Raw genomic sequence first — 13,296 nt, forward strand, 5'->3', positions numbered from 1 at the left:
AAGAAATTGTTTCATATGGAATGTTATGTTGGCATTCAGATTATATAGCACCAAAGTAGCTGCCACCCCAAAAGTGGGATTTAAAGGGTTATGCTGAGAATTTGCTAGAAATATGGTCATCACTCCCAGTGAGCTCTCCTACCATTCCATGGGTTTCACATCCAAATTCTCATAAGATCCTTGTTTTTTAAGATCCAAGAAATACCTTCACAGTTGTAGTTATGACAAGGAAAACTTAATTAGGGAAAATACGTTCTGCATAGCAAAGTCATAACCAGTAGGGGAGACGAATTTGCCAATAATTACCGTAGCCATGGAAAGGGTGCTCTTCCTACTCTGGGTCTCTTTATTGATCCTGTCTCACTTACGAGACAAAGCACATTTGACAAGAATGGGGTGAACAGTGGTCCTACACTCCTGGAGATGCAATCAGAGAGATGTCAGGTCTCCTGAGAGATGGAAACATCAGCCAAAGATTACATAGCCTCCCTCTCCTGGTACTACAAGGACAGTGCTCAGCTGAAAAGGCTGCAAGAAACAGAAGCCCAGAGTCAGGAGAAAGATAAAAGCACAACACCACAGGATCTGGAGCTGCACATGTCTGATAAGAGGCCAAAATAAAAACCAGCACTTAGAAACTGGTAAGGAGTTTCTATGCACATAACAATATAGCCAGTTTTCTGTGGGAAATAATAACTACTACAAAAACAAAACAAAAAAAAGAGACTAAAAAGAGCAAGCAATTACCAGAACCAAGACATGATGTTCACTTTATAATTTTATAAGGCCAGGAATTTAGAGTGGCTGTGATTGAATTTTACTATTCTGGTAGAAAAAAAATACCCAGAACATATGGACAATCTGACTGAAAGAAGAAAACATCTCATGGAATATTAGTTAAAGATGTGTTGTTGCGTTTGTTTATGCTATGGAATATTTGTTTAATGATGTAAAGTTGTGCTGCATTATTTTATGTTTGATTTGTTTAACTCTGTAAAACTGTATTGCTTTTCCTCTCTAAAACACCTGATTAGTCTTCTAAAGAGCTTAATGGATAATAACTAGGTAGGAGAGAGAAATAGGCGGGGTTGGTGGAGAGAGAGAAAAAAAAAGAGGAAATCTAGAAAAGGAGAAGAGCTGTGAGTGAGAAAGGGAGAAAGAGAGGAAGATGCCAGGGTCAGCCACCCAGCCACACAACCAACCATGGAATATGAAGAAGAGAAAGATACATAAAATGTGGAAAGGTAAAAAGCCCGGAGGCAAAATGTAGAAGAAAAGAAATAGGTTAATTTGATTTAGAAAAGCTGGCTAGAATGCCCACTAAGGTTGGGCATTCATAAGTAAGAATAAGTCTCTGTGTATTTACTTGGGAGGTAGATGGCAGGCCTCCAAAGAGTGAAAAGGAAAAAAAAAAAAAAAACTACAAAAACACTCAGAAAATGAAAAATAATAAATATTAGAAAATAACAGCATTGGGACAGAAATAAAAAAGAAATGCCATAAGTGAGCCAGTAGAACTAAGTATTAGCCAACTTGAAGAGCTATCAGTCCTGGGCTAAAAATGCTTTAAAAAGAAACAGAAAAAAAAAAATAACACCTAAAAAACCAGGTAGGATTTTAATAAGCATAATATATGTGCAACTGGGATACCAGATGAGGGCAAGAAAGTGAGAAATAAGAAAGAATATGATAATGGTGCGGAGACTTCTAACAATAATATAAAAAATACAAAACCACAGCCCAGGAAGCATAGAGATGCACGCAGACAAAATGTCAGAAAATAACCCCTAAGGACATCATCTTCAGAGTGAGGAAACCAAATACAATAGCAGTATCTTGGAAGAAGCTAGAAGAAAGAAACATCTCACCCCCAGAGAAACAGCTTAGAGGGTCAAGAACAGAAAGGATGGGGAGGTTCCTACAGAATCCAGGCAAAAAGAGATCTGTTTTAATTCAAAGGAAACAGCTACACAACACCCTATGATAGCTGCACTATTTGTTAAGTAGTATGAGTATTTTTCAAAGGCAGATTTAGGTCACCTAGAAATGTATGTTTTATAGTGTATAAGGAGCCAATTAAAATGAAATAAATAAAGAAGTGTGATTGATAGGACAAATAAAAGAAAGAAAATGGAATCATAAAATACCCAGTTAAACTGAAAGTAGAAAATAGCCATAGAAATGGTAAGTAGCAGTCCAGCTGGCCACCTTAAAAGTGAATAATGTCAATAAAATGTAATCAGAATGATGAAAAATGCATGTTCTACATGAAGCCCTCATGGCATGTAAAGAAAGTCTAAAAGTGAAGATAAAGAGGATGTCCCAACCTTACTCCAATTCAAAAAAAGTACAGGTATCTATTCTAATTTCAGGAAAGCATAAAAAAGAAAATGATCACTGATGAAAAAGGTATTGGCTAATTATAAGTAATAAAATATTCATGAAAATGAAATCTTCCTAAATGCATGTGTCACTAGCCATAACATATTGTGACTATGAGACAAAAATGATAAAAATTCAAAAGAGAGACCATCGTATTGTTATATTTGGAGAACAAAATACCAGTTTTTTAGGTAATTGATACAGCCAGTAGGAAGAAATTCAGAAAGAAGAGTGATATCCATTGATGGAGTTATCAGTCAGTTCAATCTAACTGATATTTATTTACTAGTCCATCAACAACTGGAGAATGCACATTTTCCAAAACTCAGGTAGAACTTTTGTCACACTGGTCCAGGAACCTGCAGAGAACCTTGTCAAATTTAACAAGGTGGAAATCTATAAAGTGCATGTTCTGACCAAACAAAAATAAAGTAGATATCTGTAACAAAATATAGCAAGGAATCTTTAAATAATAAAATTATTTAAATAAATTTAAATAAAATTGAATAAATCTTTGAATGTAAAACATTCAAATTACCTATGGACCAAAGAATAGATCTCTAGAGAAATTTCATGTAAGTGAATTAAGTATAACTGAAAATAGAATTTCTCAGAAGTAGTGGTAGTTTTAGGGCAGAAATTTATAGCATTAAAAATGCAATTGGAAAAGAATAAAATTCTCAAATGAGGAGTCACAGGGTTGCAGAAATTTTGAGGCATGAAGGTTATTGAAAATCTTTAGGAGGTTGAATAATTTCTACAATATCCTATAAAATATAAAAATCTAACTATACTATAAATATATGACAAGGACACATGGGAATGGGATGGGAAGTGTTCTGATATTGCAACTTGATATGGTGAGGGCTAAGAGACTTCTTCAGAGCACTGCACTGATGTAGATAACTTTGGATCTGGCCCAGACAAAGGCCTTCAATTCTTGTACTACTCCATATGCATTCTGGAGTTTTTTACCAAGTGAAATCAGTAGGAGACAGAGGAAATCCAGGTTTCTCACAGTTGGAATGAGAGTCTGTGGTAAGGAAGGGGTGGAGATAGCTAGTGTGTGATGTAACTCAGTATGAACTCAGTCTATCATAGCATCACTTGACCTTATTTATATAGAAAGTAGCATATAAAATTAGTGAATGTAGGCAAAAGTTATTCTACAATATGTTTATCATAAACATACAAAGTATATTTCTGTACTCTGGGCGCTGAGAAGGGCCAGGAGGAAGACTATCTTGTAGTAACTGGCAAACATCATTCCTAGACATTTATTTCTAACATTGTTATCTAAAATAAAAAGCAAGTGTTCCTTAGAAAAATAACTGATTCTAGGATAAAGACCTAAAATATAAGCAATACCCGAAGCTCTCATACTGACAAAAGTAATACTCAACAATAAATGCATTACTAAGTTAGAGGTGTACAAAGATGATTAGGGAGTCAAATGCGCGTTCTCAGCGGCCATGCAATGAAACAGAAAATCACCTATGCTTGCAATTCAAGCATAACACACACATCCATACCTCAAAACAGACAGGAATAAACAATAAACCAGATTAATCAATGGTTTAATTGATTCTTTAAATACATTCTTCAAATGTTAGAGAATTCCACATACTGCAGATGCTCAGCTGTACAAACCAGAAAGCATAACACTGAGTAATCACAGGAGACAAGCTTGATGAAAACGGTCACATCTAGATGTAGGGTGTGATGCTTAATTCTGATTACCAGTTTAGGATCTAGAATGACCTAGGAGACAAAGCTCTGTGCATGCCCGTGGAGGACCTGGAAGAATCATTTCGACTATGGCAAGCACCATTTCATGGACTGGGATCCTGAACTAAATATAGGAGAGAATGAAGCGGGCACAAATCCTCACCCCTCACGTTTGACAATGATTGCGGGGACGAACTGTATCTCCCAACCAGAGCCAAAACCACTGTTTCCTCATTTGAGTCCTTGATCCAGGCCTTCAAGCACAGCAATGAGAAAAGTCACTAAAACCTGATGTTTAGGTCAGCGGTGACAAATCTTGTTGATGTAGAAATTTTCGACACAATGCGATGAAAATGGTACTTTATTTCTGCTATTTTCAAAAATCCACAGCACTAGTCTAATCAAGAGGAAAACATCTATAAAGTGCACAAGAAAAACAAGTCAAAAGTTCAAGGTTCTACAACAAAAAGGAAAATATGATGTTGCCAAGTCAAAAACTGCACTGAAAAAGAATATGAAAAGAAGAGTGCACAAGAGTATTTGTTTCAGTAAGGAAGGGAGAACTAAGCAGGTGCACTTCAACTACAGGGGTGGGAGGTTTTGAGCACTGACATGAGCCAATGGAAAATACTAGAAGGCACTGGGAGGAGGGTGACCAAAGAGATGTATCCTGTACAGTGGGGCAGGTTTGCTAATGTTTTTCTCCATTATCAAACCTTATGTGTTTATGACTGCAGCGGCTCACAGTGAAGGTAAGGTCCTGCCAATCCTTTCCTGAGAGATCAGAGGATAAGGCTGCTTGCCATCTCTTTCTCTGCTCAGACGGTGTCTCCGTCCTTGAAAAGACATTCCTGAGTTTTAAAACTGTCTAGAGACTGGAAGATCATTTATAAGCATTTTAAAAGGGCAGGGGGATGATTTAGAATGTCAACTTTTTAAAGTAAATTTTCTACGAAAATGGAAATGAAAACACTGCCTAAAGTGTAGGTAGGCTGTGGGAACGGAAAGCCATCTACATGAAATCAAAGCCAAGAGGAGCCTGAAAAGATATGGCCTCGAAATTAAATGCAGTTCCCTGAGTCAAATAAAGGACAAACTCTAACAATAATGCATCAACATTTGGTTCACTAATTATAACAAATGTACTATAAAAACCCAAGATATTAACAACAGAAGTGGCTGTGAGATTTATGGGGACGCACTCTCTATTTTTTAGTAACTCCAAAACCATTTTAATAGGAAAAGTTTACTAAAAATAATAACTCTACCCTGCTCTGAGCCTTTGGAACTAATTTTCTTCTTGCTTAAAGAATGCATTTATTTTATGACTGCAGTAACTTCTACTGACATAGAAATAATAATTGTGGCTGTTTCTCATGTGGCAGGCATTGTGATCATTCTCTTCTCATAAGGAGAAACTCTGGAGGAAAACTGATACTCAGAGAAGGAAGATTCCATGTGAGGTCTCTGAGTCTTTGTTTGAAGTCTCCATCAAGAAGTAGACAGAGACAGAGACCCACATTGGAGCACCGGACAGAAATCTCAAGGTCCAAATCAGGAGCAGAAGGAGAGAGAGAGCAAGCAAGGAACTCAGGACCGCGAGGGGTGCACCCACACACTGAGACAATGGGGATGTTCTATAGGGAACTCACCAAGGCCAGCTGGCCTGGATCTGAAAAAGCCTGGGATAAAACCAGACTCGCTGAACATAGAGGACAATGAGGACTACTGAGAACTCAAGAACAATGGCAATGGGTTTTTGATCCTACTGCACGAACTGGCTTTGTGGGAGCCTAGGCAGTTTAGATGCTCACCTTACTAGACCTGGATGGAGGTGGGTGGTCCTTGGACTTCCCACGGGGCAGGGAAACTTGATTGCTCTTTGGGCTAACGAGGGAGGGGGACTTTATTGGGGGAGGGAAACAGGAGGCGGTGGTAGGGAAGAGTCAGAAATCTTTAATAAGTAATAAAAAAAGAATATAATGACATTAAACTGCATCCTAGGAACAGTCCAGGTAAATGTGAGAGGTGCTGGAGTGGAGTATTAACCAATCAGAATTAGTAATACATCGCTTCCATCTTCATCTTCCTTAAGCAGAGACACCCAGGGAGCCACCTGAAGACTAACACACATGCTACTGGTCCAGTGTTCTAGTAACTTTCAGATGCAGGGAAGGTGGAGAGCAAGATCAGGAACTACAAAAAAGACTGAGCGAAGAAACCAAAGAGATACAGATACATCCTGTGGTAGCAGCATTGCACAGTTCAGGAGAAGCACTATGAAAAGCAAAGCTTGCCATGATAACCAGCTCTACATAGTGATTAACTAATAGATATTTAGAAGAAATATCTTCTCGCCTAGACTGAGTTTGTCTGAGTATAACTTGGCAAGCTTGCTTCTCAGCTTCAGACCCCGCAGTTCACCAGCCACCGGACAGATTGGTACATCAACTAAATTGTCCACAGCAGTTTTTCCTTACTTTTTTTTTAATGTTCTTAGGAAATGCTAAACACAGGAAATGTATTCTTAGTATTTAAAATAATTTTAATTTTATGTGTATATGGATGATGCATTTACATGTGTGTCCATGCGTGCGGTAACCCACACATGTATTTGTTAAGGTCCAAGATTGTAATTATGACTTCTTCCTCGGTCATTTCTATGCTGCAGTTACGGAGACTGCCTCTTACTGAACCTGGAGCTCCCTGTTTTGACTACATTCTGTGCTCAGTGACCCTTAGACTCCCTGTGTCCTGCTCAGAGGACTGGGTTTACAGACACATATTGCCAGGCCTTTCATGTAGGTGCTGGGATCTGAATTCTACCCTCATGATTGTGCAGCAAGTGTTTTCCACACTGTGCCATCTCCCCAAACCTGCACCATATTTTTTTTAAAAACAGTCTTTCTTTACATACCAACCCCTGTTCTCTCTCCCTCCCCACCTTCCATTCCCCCTCACTTTACCCCACCCTGTCCCCCATCCATCTCAGAGAGGGTGAGTCCTCCCTTGGGGAGTCAGCAAAGTTTGTCATAGTTTGTCATATTACTTGAAGCAGGACCAAGGCCCTTCCCCCTGTATCTAGGCTGAGCAAGGTATCCCTCCATAGAGAATGGGCTAAAAAAAAAAAGTTCATGCACAAACTGCCCAAGCCACATAACTGTCACCCACATTTAGAAGGCCGAGTTCTGTCATATGCATGTTCCCCAGATGTCCCACTTGCTCAGATCAGAACCTATATCCAGTAACTGATGGAAGCCAATGTATTTGATACCCTGAAGAAAAAGGTTAATTAATATTAAGGCAAAATTTTAGTAAATTTAATTTTATTAGAATGTTATCATATGTTTTGATACAATAAGCAGTAGCTAAAATAGATATAGATAAAATATAATTATGTAAAGTGATATTTTAGTGGCTCTCCCATAGAGTACTAGTACTCTCTGGTCAAAATTAGATTATAACACTTACACCACCAGACTTTGAATTTGTGTGGGCTTTTTTGCTTAGCATTAATTTTTGGCCACACTCTGAATAGACTTTTAATTTTGAGAAGTGAGGCTGCTCACAAAATAACCACTATACAAAGTAAAAAGTCAAAATACATCTTGTTAGTACCAACTGATGTTTAAAAAAGAGCAGTATAAGTCAATTGTTTACATTTACTATTTCTTGTTATCTCCCTAACTCAGTTCTGTTGGTTTATATTTGTGTATTCACATGCCTGTACATGTTCGTGCCTGGGAGGAAGCTACACAATATGCACATGTGAACCTGCATTAGTGTCTATGTGCATGTAGAGACCATAAAGAAGCCTTGGGTGTTGTCCCTTAGGCTTCATCTGCATTATTTATTATTTTTCAAAAAAAGATCTCTCACTCATCTGGAAGTCCTCAGGCAGGCTAGGCTGGCTGGCCACTGAGGCCAAGAACTCTTTCTCTCCCTCACCTGTGCTAGGATTATAAACCTGCAGCACCACACTCGCTTTTTCACGTGGCTTCTGGGGATCAAGCTCTTGTCCCCATGCATGCAAGATAAACCCTCTACTGCATGAGTCATCTCCCCATGCCTAATTCTGTTCCTTTTGTCTATGTATTTTTGTTCCTTGAGACATTTCTGTAAGTATAGTACCAGGTAAAAATAGATTATGAATTCTATGAATATATAAATTGTACTTGATTTATATTCTACCCTCCAATTCATATTCTTACAAATACTTAACAGCTCCCCTAAGGCATAGAAGTAGTGGAGAAGCCAACCTCAGAAGACTGTTTCTTGACTATTGAATATCATAGGAGTAAGATAACCTGGACCTAAGTGAAATGTGTTTTCTCAGAATCAGTAGTCATTACCAGTTCCCTTCTCTACTATTTATTCATGAATAGCAGAAATGGACATAAATAGAGTTGGGCCACAGAAGAAAGAAGAGCCCTACCCCACATTTTGTCCTCCAGCACAAAGTAAGGGAGTAGTGTGGATAAAGGGCCTGAATTCTTAGGTGTGTGGGGAATACGATTACCACATACAAAACACTTGCTTTTCTTGCTGATCCCTGACAAAAATGGTATTCTCCTCTGAGCTCCCACTGCAGGGAGGTAAGATAACTACCTAGGAGTCTGTCCTAGGAGGACTGATAGTGAAAAGAAATTTAATGGTTGGAAAAAGGCATTACGAGCCCGGGCAAGTGCACAGACCTAAGCTAAAAAGAGAAGGAAAGAGGAAAGGGGAAGGGGAGGTGAAAAGAAGAAGAGGAAAAGATGGCAGGGGAAGAAAAGAAAAGGAGAGAGAAGAAGAGGGGAGGGAAGGGAGCTGGATAAAGTGTCAGGTGTATAAACACAGACACTAAGGACCTCTGGTGGATCATATGCCCCATGGTCCTCCAACAGCCTTGCACACCAGGCTGCCTGGAGACCCAAGGTTACTTTGAATGAGAAACAAAAGAGAAATGCATTCTAAATTTCTGAATCACACTCAAAATTACTAAGATAAAGTTTGAAGTGTTTGCATTTCCTCAGAAGACCGTACTTGGAGAATGTAACTGATGTGCAAAGTCTCAGAAGAATTGAGCTCAGTCGCAGAGAAACGAAACTTTCATAATTTCCGCAAGATGGTATGCTATGAAAACTGTAGCAGAGTGCTTACATAATACCTGCTCTAATTTGGTTAATGAAAGATCTTAATGTTAACTACTTCAATGACATTTCTCCATACATAGTGTTTCATTTGTTACTCCCAACAACATGGCAAGAGAATTGTGGTTAAATGTACTAATCTGTACTCCAGAGAGTAATATGGAGACAATGGGAGATTTCCCAAAGGTCACTCTCTTAATGGGTGGTGACACACAAACCTAGAACCTTGATCTTTTTCACACTCTGCTACTTTACAAAAATGTCACGTGTATTTGAAATCTTGAAAAGAAACCACTCTGCTAAATTATAAAAATAAATTGAGACATATGCCATCCCTGGAGGTAAATTATCCTCTAGCCAGATCCAAGGGGACATGTTCTGGACACAGATGCTCTGGGAAAGCCTGGACCTGATTAATCACTGCCCAACCAGGTATTTAGACCAACTTGTTCACGGACAGGTCCAAGAGCAGATGTAATATTTCTCTCCTGAGGGTTTCCAAGGACAAAAGAATACACAGAGGAATTAATCAACAAATCCACAATGAATTATTCATTTTCAAAATACACTGTGCATGCATTATTGAAAATTCACAAAAGTTATATTAGAATGATATTAGATGTTTGATTTCTACAAATTCCTTCTAAAAACTCCAGGTTTAAGTATGAGTAGAGTGTTGAAATTGCCTACTAATGTTATAATTCTGATACTAGGATACTTCTCTACCTGTAGGTCAGCAAATTTACACACACAGATTCCAATGAGAAATTAAATTATATCAAGGTACAGTCTATTCTTTTGAGCCAAAGAATAACTTACTTTCTTCCCAAGTAAATTAAAATAATAGTAATAGTAATAATAAATTCTATGTATTTCAGGGAGATTACGTGTAAATGAACGCAGGTACCTGAATATACCAGAGGAGGGCATCACATCCCCTGAAGCTCAATTTACAAACAGCTGGGAACTACATAATAAAGGTGCTGGTGAACTGAACCCAACCTATGCACCCTCACTCTCATCTCCCCAAGGGACTTCTAAAGATGATTGATCTTCTAAAAAAACAGTTCAACCATCAAGAAGCAAATTCTAAGTAATCTTAAAATCCCATTCATATGATACTGATTAAAGTTTTCAGTTGTGCCAAAGTAACCTGAAACCCTGGTATTTTCAAGAGAGTTTAGTAGTTCCAGAAAAGATGGAAGCCACAGAGTCCAAGACGACTCATTGTGCCAGGATAGTAGCAGCCTCCAAACAGCTTTCTCTTCCCTGGATGTCTTTAAAGGTGTTGCTCCTTTTTGACTCAAAAACTCACCTGAGTCTATGTTTCCTATGTAGGCCAGGCTCTCACATCCTCTCCTTGCAAGTTTTATGTAAGTTAACATGTCCTTCATATTGTAGTCAATTATTTAAGCTTTGGAGACTTTATGCACATGCTCTGGCTTACCCAGCATTAATTTTCTAATTAGACTCACAGAAGACTATTATGATTTTCTTATTTCTTACATCTGAGAAGAGGCTCATTGAAATCCCCTTGATGAATACACCATTAAAAAAAATGCTACTAAGAGCTCTGGATCCGAGAAGAGCACAATTGGTACCTGAAGGATAAGGAGGATGATAACAAAGACTAACACTAAAAGCACTGGAGACAGCAATTATCATAAACTTACTTTGTTATTAATAACTGATCAAAGCTTATTAATAACATACTCTTGGAGAAGGAAATTAGGGGAAATGTCCCATTTAGAATAATAGGAATTTTTAAAAACTAGGAATATACCTGACCAACGAAGAGAAAGATCAATATAACAGAAAAGCCAAGATGCTGAAAAAGCAAATTAATGAATTTCATGAGATGATGTAAAGACCGTCCATGTTTATGGATGGGTAGAATTAATAAGGTAAAAATAATTATACTACCAAAATTAATCTGTACAATTAATGCAATACCTATCAAAGTTCTATAGCGACATTTTACACAGCAAAATATATGTTTGAGAATTTATATTGATCCTCAAAATATTGTGAGTAGCCAAAGTAATTCTGCCAAATAAATTCACTGCTGGAAGTACTACAATATCTAACATCAAAATGTTCTACAATGCTATAGTGATAAAGACAGACTGGTAGTGGCATACACACAGACAGAAAGATCAGCAAAATAAATAGAAAAGATCAAGAAATAAAGCAGCAAAGTGATGCTTACTTAGATTTTGACAAAGGAGGCAGAAACATATATTGGAAAAAAGGATAGCCTATTCAACAAATGGTGCTGGAAAACTGGATATCTACCTGCAGAAGAATCAAATTAGATTCATTTCTTTCACTTTGTACAAAGATCAATTCAAATTGGATCAAAAACCTTGATTTAGAATATAAGATGCTGAAACTTAAAAATAAACCATAAAGAATGGTCTTCTAAACACTGGGGTAGGCAAGACCTTTCTGAACAGAATACCATAGCACAGGAAGGAGCCCCAATTATCAAAAGATGAGACTACAAAAACTAAAAATTTCTGCACAGTCAGGGCAACTATAGTCAGAGTAAACAGACAACCCACAGAATTAGAGAAAATCTCTATCAGCGGAAGTTCAGACAAGAAGATAATATCCAGAATTTATGAAAAATTGCTACATGAAATACCAAGGAAATGAAATGTAAGCACTAAGGAATATAATAGCCTGTTCTAAACAAATGGCCAATACCTATTCTTAAGCAGGGCTCAATATTCCTAGCTAACAGGGAAATTCAAATTAAAACTAATTAGAGATATACCTTCACCCCAGGCAATCTTGTCTAGCAGACTGTGGCACCATTTCCTGAATTTTTGACCCAAGTAACCAATGCTTTTGAAAGGTATGTACCATCTGGCCATGCCAAGGATATCATTATTAAACAGCTAATCTTGGAGGGTCTCAACACTGTCACCCATAATTCCATTGTGCCTGTTAGAAATGAGGATATTCATAAGTGGGTCTTAGCTGCCCATGATATTGACACACAAAATAGGCCCATTTCTGCCCTTATGGCTTCCATCAACCCCTTGGTTAATGCCAAACTTGGCAAGAATGAAAATTTTGTACTGCCAGTCCATACTGCTGGAGATGTGCACAGTCTGGTCACTTACATAGGGATTGTCCCAGGGCTCATCCAAAGACGAAATGCCCTAAATACCAAAAGGGCTATTATTGGGCATGAGACTGTAGATGCTCCCAACATTTTTTAATGGGACAACACTCAATCTAGCAAGTATGAGGGAACACTGACCCAGCAAACCCAGAAGTCCTTGGAACCCTCCCAATTTTTCCTCACTCTCCCATAATGAAGGACAATAAATCATTTGAGGACTCTGTCCAAATAACACCAAAAACAAAGTTTACTTTCAACAGCACTCCTGTCTGTGTCAACCCCCCCCCTTCTTCCTTTTACTAACCAATGCTAGTACAACAGATTTAAACTGCACAACAAGCTTCTGCATGCTAGGTCTCTGCTGATATCCTGAAGTTGCCTTTTGTGCAGTCCTGATACATATCCCCCATTCTTATGTATGCCTGCCACCAATGTTACCCATTTTCCCAAGGTAGAGCTTATGAGTCTTACTAGAATAAGGAGAGACTTTGGAATAACTGCAGCAATCAACGCAGCCATCTTGCTTGCAGTAGCTGGAGGATCAGTCACTATGGCCTTTCTTATTTAAAGAGAAGCCTCAGTCAATGCTTTAAACATAGTCATAGAACAAACAGCTGAAGCCCTCAGCACACAACAGTTAATTAATGCTCATTTTCATACAGCCATTATGAATTTATAACAACAAATTGATTTATTAGATGAAGAATACAAACCTTACACTATTTGGTTAAGGGCCATTTGTGATCCTCAATTTCAGTCCCTTTGCTCAACTCCACATTAAGTTTCTAACATGTTCCAAATGACAACTAAGAGGTAGTTTATTGGAACTATGAAATCAAAAGTTTGTTAATCTAAAACAACTTAACATGGATACATTCATTCATTGCATCTATCTACTACATTCTTTGGCCAAGTATGGGA

Source organism: Alexandromys fortis, unplaced genomic scaffold, assembly GCF_014885135.2.
Source record: "Alexandromys fortis isolate MF-2015 unplaced genomic scaffold, M_Fortis_MF-2015_v1.1 scaffold_14, whole genome shotgun sequence".
Taxonomy (NCBI): Eukaryota; Metazoa; Chordata; class Mammalia; order Rodentia; family Cricetidae; genus Alexandromys; species Alexandromys fortis.